Source organism: Petromyzon marinus, chromosome 14 (genome assembly GCF_048934315.1).
Source record: "Petromyzon marinus isolate PM22_M1 ecotype Great Lakes invasive population chromosome 14, UKy_Petmar_22M1.pri1.0, whole genome shotgun sequence".
Taxonomy (NCBI): domain Eukaryota; kingdom Metazoa; phylum Chordata; class Hyperoartia; order Petromyzontiformes; family Petromyzontidae; genus Petromyzon; species Petromyzon marinus.
The window spans coordinates 7,782,014-7,794,645 of record NC_133680.1 but is presented as its reverse complement, the minus strand read 5'-3'; positions in this window follow the sequence as shown (position 1 = coordinate 7,794,645).

The window sequence follows — 12,632 nt, the reverse complement described above, 5'->3', positions numbered from 1 at the left end:
ACATGTGGTAACAGCCACTAACTCAATGTCTGTTTTCGAAACATGTTCATGCTTGAATGTAAATAAATGTCAATTTATATCACTTTATATATTATATATGTATTTGCAAATCTGTCTCATTCCATTGCTGGATGAAGATATCTACGTGCAGGATTGGCCATGCTTCATCATGCTGGTCATTGCAGGCCGATGGTGGTTGTGGATCCCTTTAATGAAACTGTTGTAACGCTATCAAAGGTGCATGCACGCTTTAAAAGGGACATCTAAATAACACACTTTATGTGTTTTAACAAATAGATCGCAACAAATTATCGTTTGTGCATTGTGTGGCTGAAGGAAGCAAACGGCGAATGTCTATTCCTTTGCAGGTAAATGCGTGAGGAAGTATATCATGACTTAAGAGTGCCAGCTGGAAAGGAACTGGAAGCTGTTGGAGTTTTCCAGGCACAGGTGAATGGATGGGGACCTTGTCAAATCAATTCCTCAAAGAAACACGAGGCAGCTTGGTGCATCGAGGCTTGCCTATTAATGAAGCCTTGCGCATTGACGCCTTGCGTGTTGGAGTATTGCCCGGTAGGGTACCGAATCAGGTAAAGGTGCAGCCCTGCAATTTATTGCCACTTCTGGTGGAAGGGTCTCCACAACACCATCCTCCAGAAGATGTTATAGCCTCCTGGTCCCCGCTGACCACACATTTGGGAAAGGTGTGCGTACCCACGCTTTACCCCACCACATGCGATATGCCGACCGACTAACCGCTGCACTGTGTTGTACCCATGTCGCTGGGTGAAAGAGGAAGGGAGATTAAATGATTTTTTCCCTCTTGTTTCAACTGCCACGCCAGGAGATCGAATCGAACTGGCGACTTTTGGATAGCAAGCCAAGTGTGCGAGCCATGACATGGTTACAGTACTACAGATGAGAAGTGGCTACTTCTGTTAAGGTATTCACTTGTTTATTGCTTTAAGCAAAAGAGATCAATACCGGTACCTGCCTGTCACAAATCATGAAAGGGATGGGGGAAACAAACACGGCCAACTGATCCCACTGCATTTGACGGGACAGGCCTGGTCACGCCAAACCAAGCAACCTTGGTCCTTGTCTTGAACGGTGGCCCAGATATTTCTACCCAGAAGCAAATGGTCAGGAAATGTGGACTTTCCATATGCTCCAGTGAAGCAGCAACAGAGTGGCCCCATGCGAGATCTGGACGATGGAAAGTTACCCATTTGAGACCGAGGGTAGATTGACTTGGACAAGACCAACATTCTCTAAACTTTTGGCAGGTTTGTCTACTTTACACAACAGAGGCATTTCTGTACTTTAGACAAATTATTGTTGACATAGTTGTTGGAAGTAACAGGCTGATACAGATATTCACAATCACGAGATATTAAAGATTGAAAAGGGTTATGTCGAATCGCAAAATAAAACCATGCCTGCAACATTTTACCTAACCCGGCAATAAAAAAAACATATATTTTACTTTGTAAGCCAACATTATATGTTTGTGTTTGTTGTTAGGTTTCTAAGTAATTCATGACCTTGAAATAACTCGGTTTGAAAATAACCGCATATATATCTGGGTACCCCGAGTGGGAATGTTTGGCTGGCTGGACTGACAGCTCGTTGGGAGTTGGATTCAGTTACAAAAAAAAAAATTAATGGCAAGTGTGGCACTTGATATGTTGACATGCTTGATTTGTGGTTAAGTTCCTGCAGTCAAAAGAAGAAAAATCTACCAGAATAAAAATCAAGGAAAGGATTTTCATCATGCTGTATTTTCATTTGTATAATAACACCTACTTCACATTTTGATTGATTATTATTAATGTACAACAGATTGTGATATATTATTACTGAGCTCTTTTGAAAGCAGTGACAGAATTTAATGTTACTATGTTAAAGAGAGTCCAATTATTGATTTTTTTCATGGGTTTCTGTCTTCAACTGTTGTTTTTTTTGTGAGTGTATGAAGGTTATACATTTATTTGTTGTGGGCACCAAGCTTTGAAGTTTTGTTTCATCTCACGCTATTTTTTTGCCATCAAACTAGTCCCGACTGCTGTTCAGTTTGTGGGTCGAGGGATAACATTTGGCCATGTAAGGACCTCAGCTGGAACGTATTATGAGAATCAACAGAGAGAAACTTATTCGAGAAACACACCGGAACATGTCACCGTGGGTTCGCAAAACAAACGTTTTGCTCATGTTAGCCGCACGTGACGGTAAATGGTAGAGTCCTATTGAAAGGGTGTATGTCACACTTGAAGACCGCCATGTATACACATTTCTCAAGCGTCATATAAAATGATGGCTGGCAGATGGGACAGGCATGGAGTTTTGTTTGAGCATGTGTTTTTCCATCGCTGGGCGTTTCTGATCAAGTCGGTTTGTTTACCCATAATATTTCAAAAACATGATAAAAATTGTGTTTGGGAAATGATGAGGCGTAGAGCCAGGCGATTTGTACCGATAAATTATCTTAGAAAGCTATGAGTGGAGTCAAGGTGGGTGGCCCATGGGATTGGCACGTCGATGATCGCTGTCCTCTTGTGTGGTTCAGAGGAGAAGCTTGGCCTGCCCCGGGTGTGCAGAATCAAGACAGGGCATTAAAAACTAAAATCAAACTATTTATATTTTACCAGATAAGGCCAACTGAGCTATATAGCTCTTTTTCAGAAGCGACCTGGCCACAAATGATATCTCAATGAAGTGGCTTATCACGTGGAAATCTATAGCAGCCAAATACTCTAAACGCATGTTTCTAAACATTGAGGGAAAAACCGGAGGACCTAGAGAAAGATCCACGAGACAACAGGGAGAACATGCAAACTCCAAATATAAAGGCGTCAGAGTCGGGGTCGAACCCATGACCTCCTGCATACCAGGCGAGGTAGTTACAATCTCGGCATCGTGGCACCCATTCAAAATGACTTGCGACCTCCACGACAACCCCGAGCAAATCACCACTCCATTACTCTTAAAGCAGAAATGTTCATCCAAATGTAAGATCCCTGTGGGTAATAATAGCTGATTTGTGGTCGAGTGATGGGGATTCCAACATTAATCCACCTATACGGTGAAATTGCTCGGAAATTCCCCATGAGATTGGATTCTATGCAACTCTAGGGGCAGTGCTTGTTCCTAGAAGGCTTGCTCAGTATTAGCTAACATCGTATCCCCTAAAGCCAACGGTTTTATTTTATTTTATGACATTTTTCACCAGTAACGGCCCACTGATCTGAAACAGTGCATCTTAATTCCATCACACTGGGAACTGTACAGTGTTTCATAATTGTCAAAAAATGTCATCAATATGTGACCATTATTCATTCACTTCCATTAAGCCAGCTGCCATTCCTCAATCAGGTGTCGTTGGTCAATGCAAATACTATTTTAATCATTTGTGATTAATGCTTCGTGTCTGTTAATAAAACGCATGTTTTATGTTGACCAGTCAGATGCACGAATTTATTCCATGAAACTCCAAAAGTACTCCAGAAGTTGCCTGCTGAGACAATTTCGTCCAGAACACATGAGTGCAAAACGCCTGCAGGCTGATTAAGGTACATTTCAGACCCATTCCTGTATATCCCTTATTCTAAACAATTCTCCACAACAGATATGATACACTCTGTACACTTTGGTGTACACTTTGGTGTACTGTGCCGAACAAGGCTCTTGCCTATAAAATTAGGCAACGTTGCATTCCTTCTCTTTGTTTTTTTCGGTGAAGTCACGTAGGTAAATTAAATGAAAACAACTAAATTAAATCACAGCAAAATTGCTGTATCAAGTGGCACTTGATACAGGAATTTTGCTGTGACGGTTTCCACCTGAAGACGGAAGCTTGTGTTGCCTCCGAAACGTCGTGATTTAATTTAGTTGTCTTCATTTATTTTACCCACGTGACTTTTCCTAAAAAAACAAAGAGTATGAATCCTTGCAGTCACGAAAGCTTCAAATCTAGTTGCATTCGTTATTTAACAGACCATAACTCTGCGCGTATTTGTACTTTAAAAGCTCTAAAAAGAAAATCTGAATTAAAAGTCATTTTATTTTCATTAAAAAAAACCCTGATCTATTTTTTAAAATATTTTAACCCATAATCCAACACAACAACAACATATATTTGTACGTATGTTTAACTTTCGCACCGTACGTAGCCAACCGTGCTAATCAGAGACAGCACTGTAGTGTAGGCCCACAAGGGGTGTATTTGTGAAGTTGGAAAACGATTTACTCAACACAATTCCTTTCCGCGCAGAGAACACACACACAAGTTGTGTGACGTCTTCTGGACTGTTCATAAAAATTGAGTGGCATTTGGCAGAAAATGTCGCGAGAAGCGTTGCTGGCCGGTGTCTAGAACGATGACAAAAGTGAGAGAGAAAACGTTCCTGAGAGGAAGTCCACCACAGCGACGGAGCTATGCAATGAGCCCCCTACGTGGGATCTAGATGATTTGTTGCATCGCAGGACCATGAGATGTCGACAGCTTTGAGAAGCCATGCAGCAGCAGATCAATCATGGCTATTGATGATGACCATCGTCATCATCGAGTACTGTGCACAAGCTGTACAGTGCGTCATTGTGAGGTTGCATACAACTCCCTAACAATCAAATCTACACGAGTGGTCTTCGTATTGTCGCAACTCCTCAGCTAGAAGCAAAAAAAAGGTAGTGCAGCTAGTGCATATAGCCTGTGGATCAATGTGGTAGTCTTGTGGTTTTTGAGGGACTACAGACATTAGGGGTCAGAAACAGGGAATTTAAACAACATTCCTGCATGCAAAAATACCTCAGGTCAACAATTGTTTCATTGGCAAACATCCATTTTAATAAACATAACAATCATTAAAAGTACATGTATTTATTCAGGAAAGACTCACCGAGTCTCAGTTTTCTTTGGGGGAGGCTGCATTGGGATATTTGTCTGATTCGTGAGTGTTTTGATTGTGGAAGGACGCCAGAATACCTGTAGAAGGCACTGCATACAAATTAATAATTCTAAATGCTCTGCATAGATTGGTTCACAAAGCAGCATCCTATATTGCCATTTCCAGGCCACCTTGCAGCTCAATGTGCTTGGGAGTTTAACAAATGTGTATGGTGCCACCAACCCTTGCCTGCATATCCCTAGATGATTATTTTTATTATTGGTGTATGCCACCAGACCATCTCAACTTAAAACGGTGCTCATAAATAATTCCTCATTGATTTATGCGCTCATGCAACTTAATTATTTCACATTATATTTTAATTAACTGTTTATGCAATTGATATTTTATGCTTATTTTATTAGCATTCGCTCCAAAAATATATTAACGGGGGCCTTATTGTGTTATAGCCAGTCGATACTTCAATAAAAATGGAAAGATAGCTCATAGGAGACTCGTATTCTCCTAATAGAGAGACTATTTATATTGGACATCGGTGACATGGCTGAGCAGTAGCACATTTGCTGCTTGTTACAGAGGTTTTCATTTTCATAATGCAACGGCGGCCCTGGTTAATACTACATGTGTAATTAGCCATAATTATGCTCCTCATCTGCGAAAGGTCCTGCGAAATTATTCTGAAAAGTGTAGGCCCTATGTGCCAGAGTGAAGATCAAAATCAACCACATTTATTATTATTACTCACAGATTACAATTATTTAACTGAGTAAAACAGCACAGAAACATCCTCAAATGGCAGACTATATTCAGATTGTGAAATCGAGTGCCTTTATGTCATCCTTGCACCATAAACATGGTATGTATACCAAATGTACTTAATTGTTATGTATGTATGTCTGTTAAACTTCTTTCACACCGTACATAGCCAACCATACTAATGGAAGGTGCGATAATAATTAGTATTACTATTAACGGGTGAGCCTAGATTATATATAAGAGACGTAAGGAGAATTCGGCCACACAAAGCTGATTTCATTCCCAAAGGCATATTGTTCTCTTGCGACAAAAAATAGTCTGATGCTGATGCTTCGTGACGCCCTTCGCAATAGTCGGGGCAAACTTTTAGAACGGGTCACTTCGGTTAACGGCAGCCGCAAACTTGAGCAGCTCGGCATGCGGGGAGTTCAACAGCGATCCTGAAAGGGCCAAAATCTCCAGCAGCCCAGAGGTCACCCGTTTAATTTGGCAAAAGCCGTGGTTCACACAGAAAGTTTTGCGAGTTGCCCTAAAAATACTTTTTACAACTCTTTAGAAGGAACGCAATTCATCATGCCATGTTGTACTAGCGTTAGACTGCATTGCTCCCTTGTTCCCACATATTCTCATATATTCCCCAGCTGTCTATCATTTCAGATCATTACCCTTGGTCAGGGGATTGTGGGGGGGGGGGGTGGAGGCTGTCTTTTTTTTTCTAGGGCTCAACCCCAATTTGTTTAAATAACAAAAATAAAAACCCTTGGGCACACGGTGGTTTTTTTTCTGCGATCAGAATGCTTCGCTGTTGGTGTCCAAACGAAGCCGTTCGCCAGCGTAGACAATGTGCACTTTTCCACGCTGGAGAGAGAATGGATTCCTCAGAGTCCCTTAATTACTTTCACGTTGCCAGCACTCTGACACTGAATTGGTGATATTTACATGCGTGATGGTTCCAAACGTTTTGAGAGTGGAATGCAAATGTATCTGCATCGCACGCTTTCAGATGCGCTTCTGCAGCTATCTGGAACGCTCTCCTTCCGATATTAGGAAGCCACTGAAGCTATGTACTTTTAAATCTAGATTGAAAACTCATTTCTTTAGAACTGCTTTTTGTGTTTCATTTATTGTCCTTCCCTCGCACCTCTGCTTAGCACGGCTGGCTACGTATGGTGCAACAGAAGAGTAACCACACGTCCTCACTATGTGTTAATATATTCTAGAAATATTTATTTGTATGTACCAAAAGCATAAACGTCATTATTATTGTCACCTTCAGCTATTGTCTTTCCAGTGCTGGATCATAGCTTTTCCTCGCTGTTGTCATTCGTCGCAGACATGCGATGCCACAATATATTAATCTCGTGGCTGTTGCCTGACCTGATCGCATTGATCCATCTCAACAGTGGTCTCATCCTGTTAGGTGCAGTCACTTCGTTGGCTGCCATTCGATCACCACTTTCATCCATCAACCATAATCCCTTCTATCAATGTGTTCTCCCAAAGCTCACTTAATATTTAAAACAGTCAACATGATGTCTCTAATTTTAATTTGTTCCCTGATCCGTGGCATTCCTCTTTCTGAATCTCTCCATGCCTCTTTGTGGACTTTTCATCTTTTGGGACCATTATTTGTCGGTGTTCATTTTTTTACAATTTATTCATCATAACTGCCAAAGGGCATTCATTGAAAACTGTCTTCTTCAGACACATTGGCATGATGCTTTTCGTTATCACTCCAACCTGCTCTTGTTTACCTCATCATTTTTATAGCTTTAACATTAATGTACACTGTGTAATGTCAATGAAAGAAATGTTCATAAACCGTTGTTTTTATTCTAAGCAGTTAACAGAAAGGGAGACCTGTATAAATCCATGAAACAAAAACGATTTAACAGAAATGTGCCAAAAAACAGAAACAATTTTATATTCTTGTGCCGTTCCTTTACATTCTATCCCATGTGTATATTAATAATGCACTTGATATATGCTTTTTTCAATCACTTTCCCTCTTGCTTCACCATAATCCAGGTTTCCATTCTTACCAGCCATATGCATTTTGATAACTTAATTTGCATTTAAATGTGCAAGCTTAGAATACACGAACATTCAAACCATGGGGGTTGTGAGGAATGATGTTTGGCCACCAATGATTAAACACATGAAATTATTATTATTATAGAGTTGTTACGAATCCGTGCATTAATTTACATGACACCGAAAAAAGGGACCGTGAAATAGTGTGATTCTTTCCCTATCTTTCCGTTTCCCTCTCTGCAAAGCCAAGCGGGATTGCTTTGATATCGCCAGCTCCCATTCCTGAAAGTTCACGTCGGGATCCATCTGTCAGTCATTGCGCGCCACGTCAACGTCTTTATTGAACCCCTAGGTGGCTTTATTTAATCGCTGTTTCCTTTTGAAGTAAAGCCTTGTGAGCTCTTTGATCTGCGAAGCAAACTCCAAACGAGCAACCGGAAATGCTTGCCTTTTTGAAGCTCATATCATCCTAAGAATCCCCGCAGAAATTGATTGTATTAGAAGCACTTAGAAATGCGATTGATTTTTTTGTGTGTGTGTGCGTGTATGGACCGTGTGCTATAAATCCAGAGCTCTTGAAATCATTGGGCCGATGAATTTTTAATACAGATGTCCACAAACTCACGGTGCTTTTTTTATTTAAAAAAATATATTATAGTTTAATTTGCAGCCCATAATGTGGATGTTGCTATAAAATCTTTACTTCATTATTGCAGGAAATGGCAGGAGGCATAATTTATGTGATGCACAACATAGCCCGGTGAAAGTCATAAAGCGTTGTCAAAACTTTTGTCTCTTGGCACAAATCTTTGTACAATTAAATTATTACGCCCATTTCAAACCCTTATAAACAGTTTGCCTTGGAAGCTAAACCCCCCCCCATTTTCCTGAAGACGACCACTTGTGTTGCGATCGAAACGTCGGAGTTTTTTTTGTTATTTTTTTGTAATTTTCTTTGAATCTATCTACGTGACTTTACCGAAAGACCCAAGAATATGAATTCCTGCAGTCACGAAATCTTTAAGTCAAAATTTAATTAAATGATTCAAACATCAAGAGCAATTTCTATTCTAGATTTAAAGCTTTCGTGACTGCTAGGATCCATACTCTTTGGTTCTATTGGGTAAAGTCACGTAGGTGAAAATAAAATAACAAAAAATCACGACGTTTCGGCCACAACAATATGTATATTTCGATTTAAAGCTTTCGTGACTGCAAAGATTCATCTTCTTTGGTTCTTTCGGTAAAGTCACGTAGAATGAGAATAAAATAATAAATTGATCAAATAAAATAACACAATAATATAATAGACAGCGCTGTCTTACCAGACAGTCTCGTCCCTTCACCTGATGAAGGCCACTTGTGTTGTGGCCGAAACGTCGTGAGAATATTATTGTGTTATTTTATTTGATCAATTTATTATTTTATTCTCATTCTACGTGACTTTACCGAAAGAACCAAAGAAAATATGTATATTAAACATTATGTATATTAAACATCTTTCCTCGGTGAGTCTGGACACTGGTTGATTCATCAGTAATGGTGGAAACAGTGTGAGGATGTGCTCCTTGCAAAAGACAAAAATACATCATAGGTGACGTTTCGGGCAATTACCCTTCTCCATGGCACGTAAAAACCTGGACGTGCAAAGTTTAATTTTGAATGTGAAGTTTCACTTACAAATTACAGGGTTTTTACCATTCACAGCTCAGTGATTGCTTCCAGTGTCTGAAAAGAAAATTGGCTTCCATTTGTGGTCTAGCTAATTGTTTTGTTTGAAGATTTTCTTTTTTTTACCTCAGACTGTGAGAACTTCCTTGGACTGATCAATGTTGTTTTAGTTTAAGAATTGTTTGGAATGCAGAGGTTAAGATGTGTTGATTGCTCTTCTAGCCAACCAATGATGGATAACCCAAACTAGACTTTAAAAAAAGCATATTGTGAAGTGCTTCGCCAAGTGTTGGCCTAATAACAGTCAAAAGCCTTCTTTTGAAAATAAAAAAGAGACGATACGCACTTTTGTGGACGTGATTTCATAGGAACATTTCAGCACCTAACTCAAGATAATCATGGCACGATACAATATTGTACGAACTATTTGTTCTTGTTGGAGGCTTTAATCTCAAATATTTTGTTAGGGGAGTGGGAGGGATACCGGTGGTTGGGGTGATGGTGATGAGTGCACAAAGGGAGCAATTTCCACCAAATTCCCTCGCTTACCCCACCAACACGGCACCTGGCCCCTGAAACAGTCTCAGTCTTTCACACGCTTTTCAAAGGGCAGCGTAAAGTGATCCTGAAAGGGGCAGTGGACTGTACTACGGCAGGCTGCGTGTGAATTAGGGCCAGCCCAGTCGACTATTGAAACGGACACTTGGCATAGTTATCGCGTGATTCCCGCTCCGCACGAGTGGGAGGCATGCATCGTGAGAATGATCCGCCACGGCTTTAGCCGAGAACCCCTCCCTATACGTCGTTTTAAAACGCGTTATCGTTCAAAGTGGAATTTATTCGAACGTTTGAGTCTAATCCCGAATAGGCCGTCAAGATGATATAAGTTACAGAGTAAAATGTGTGGAGGAAATTCTGCGATGGGCTTTTAAAACGACAAAAAAAAAGTTACATCTCAGGTGTGGCCATTGCGTGTAACTGAAGAGGCCGGTGCTTAGGGTTGTTTCCAAAATTGAGAGCAAACTAAGCATGCACTTCACTGAGGTCTATTGGCCACAGCTGGTGCAGGGAATTTTTTTGCCAGCCCTCAAGTGGGTTACTTAAATTCTTTATTTTCTCTAACCCCTCTGCTTAGGTCCGAAGAGAAGTAACACCGCGTTGAATTGCTCAAACTATTTGAGCTAAATTATATTCAGTGCCGTGAACTCATTGGACCGCATTTAGTTGTGGGCCACGGCTAACGTCAGGGGCGAGTGATATCTGAATTTGTCCTGGACTGCTCCCCCCGCTTCAGCAACCTGTATTGATCAGCATGGTGAAATATGGTCAAACAACCCGAATGATTAACACAGGCCTTCATTCTGCAGTGGACTGGCAAAGAGCTGTAAAATATAATTATTTAAAAATAATAATGCTCTCTAATTAATGGCCACACTCAAGTCTAGACATCTTAAATCACAACTGCGTGAAGCATTTTCAATACGGACGTCATAAATACATGTTTTTCATACTCACCACTAAAGTACTTTAAAATGTAATTTGTTGTGTGATAGTGCATTAGCAGTAGTACAAGAGGAAAACTATCCAAATCCAACACTTCCGTTAATAACACTGTCCTCAAACAAATACGCAATAAGTAAGTCAGTGCATTCATGAACGCGCAACGCTCATAGCCTATATTATCGGGTAATGACCCATCTTCCTCTCTCTCTGTAATACAGGGTTTTTTTTGGGTTAGATCGCGTAAATATAAATGTGTCGTTAAACCCGCCACCACCCGACACAGCCAATTCGTAAGGTTTGTCACGTAAACAGAACGTGGGCAATTCGTTACTGGTACAGCGCACCGGTGTGTTGGAGAGCAAATCCACAACATTTACAATCTGAGTACGACGTTTCGGTTGTAATTACTGGCGAAACATCGTACTAATTACTGGCGAAACGTCGTACTCAGATTGTAAATGTTGTGGCTTTGCTCTCCAACAAACCTTACTAATTGGCTGTGGCGGGTGGTGGCGGGTTTAACGACACATTTATATTTAAGTGGTCTAACCTAAAAAAAACCCTGCATTATGGATGATATTGGTCGCGAAAGCCTACATGTTAAACTTCCTCTTTCTGATATTTAGAAGGACCATTGCCAAAATGCTGCCTTTCGTTTATGCTTTCATGTTTTCCTTTGAGGACAGTCTTGTTGACAAATATTTATAGTTTTGGGTTACTTAAACAATTAGATTGATTCAATAGCATATGGTTGAATGTGTTTTAATTCTATCGTATTTGACAGTTTTCCCAAAGAGTAAGCTTGGAAAAAGTTATATTTTCACGTGAAAAAAAAGAGCCCTAGAATAAACATACACTTTAGGGAACCAACATCGCTATGAGAACTTAGCTGTCAGTCGGAGTGAATATGTCCCAAGGGGGTGTGCTTTGCCTTATAAACAGATCTTTACAAGGCTACACACAGTGTAATAATGTAATCAAATTGAGCCGCTCTGAATGACCATTCCTTGCTTTAAGTAAGTACGTTAAAATGTAAACGCCACTGATTGCTATCATTATTTGTCTGTGTTGGGAGTTTAGTTGTAAATGACATTTATTTAATGTGTGTTGTAAGTTTAAAATATGAAGACGATCTTTCGCACCTCTGATAAGCATAGTTGGCTATGTACGGTGTGAAAGAATGTCTACATACGTACATGATCACTCTGCTCAATTGCATAAAAAGTATGGTTATGCGGAGCCTATATATACATGAGAAGGTTGTGAGTCTAAATCCTGGTTGGCGATTGATTTAGCAAATCATCCCCCAGGGGTTAATAAAATGAGGGCGGATGGAAAGTCAACAGTAGTTGTCCTATGGATGGAATCGCCCACCCTCCCTCCATAGGAATGTGGAATTTACACCACCGACTCAGGGCTGTAAACAAGAGATGAGCACTCCCTCAATATTAATTTAAGCAAATAATCCCTTCGATTAAATATATTCAATGTCAGTTTTCGTGATGATTTTTCTTTGTGGTTGCTATGATCTGTTTTCACTCGCGATGGTGTGGTATGCATTGAAAGTGGAAGCATGTGCCTTGTTTGAGAAATGCATCTTGTGAAGATTGACACAGAATTGGCTGTATTTCAAAATTGAATTGTAAATAACACAGTGATTAGTAAATATAATTTTACTCTCTATATATACTCAAAATGGCAAACATATGCATTAATACAATCATGTTTATGGAGGCCTGAAGTGTGGTAGCTGATGCACGAGGG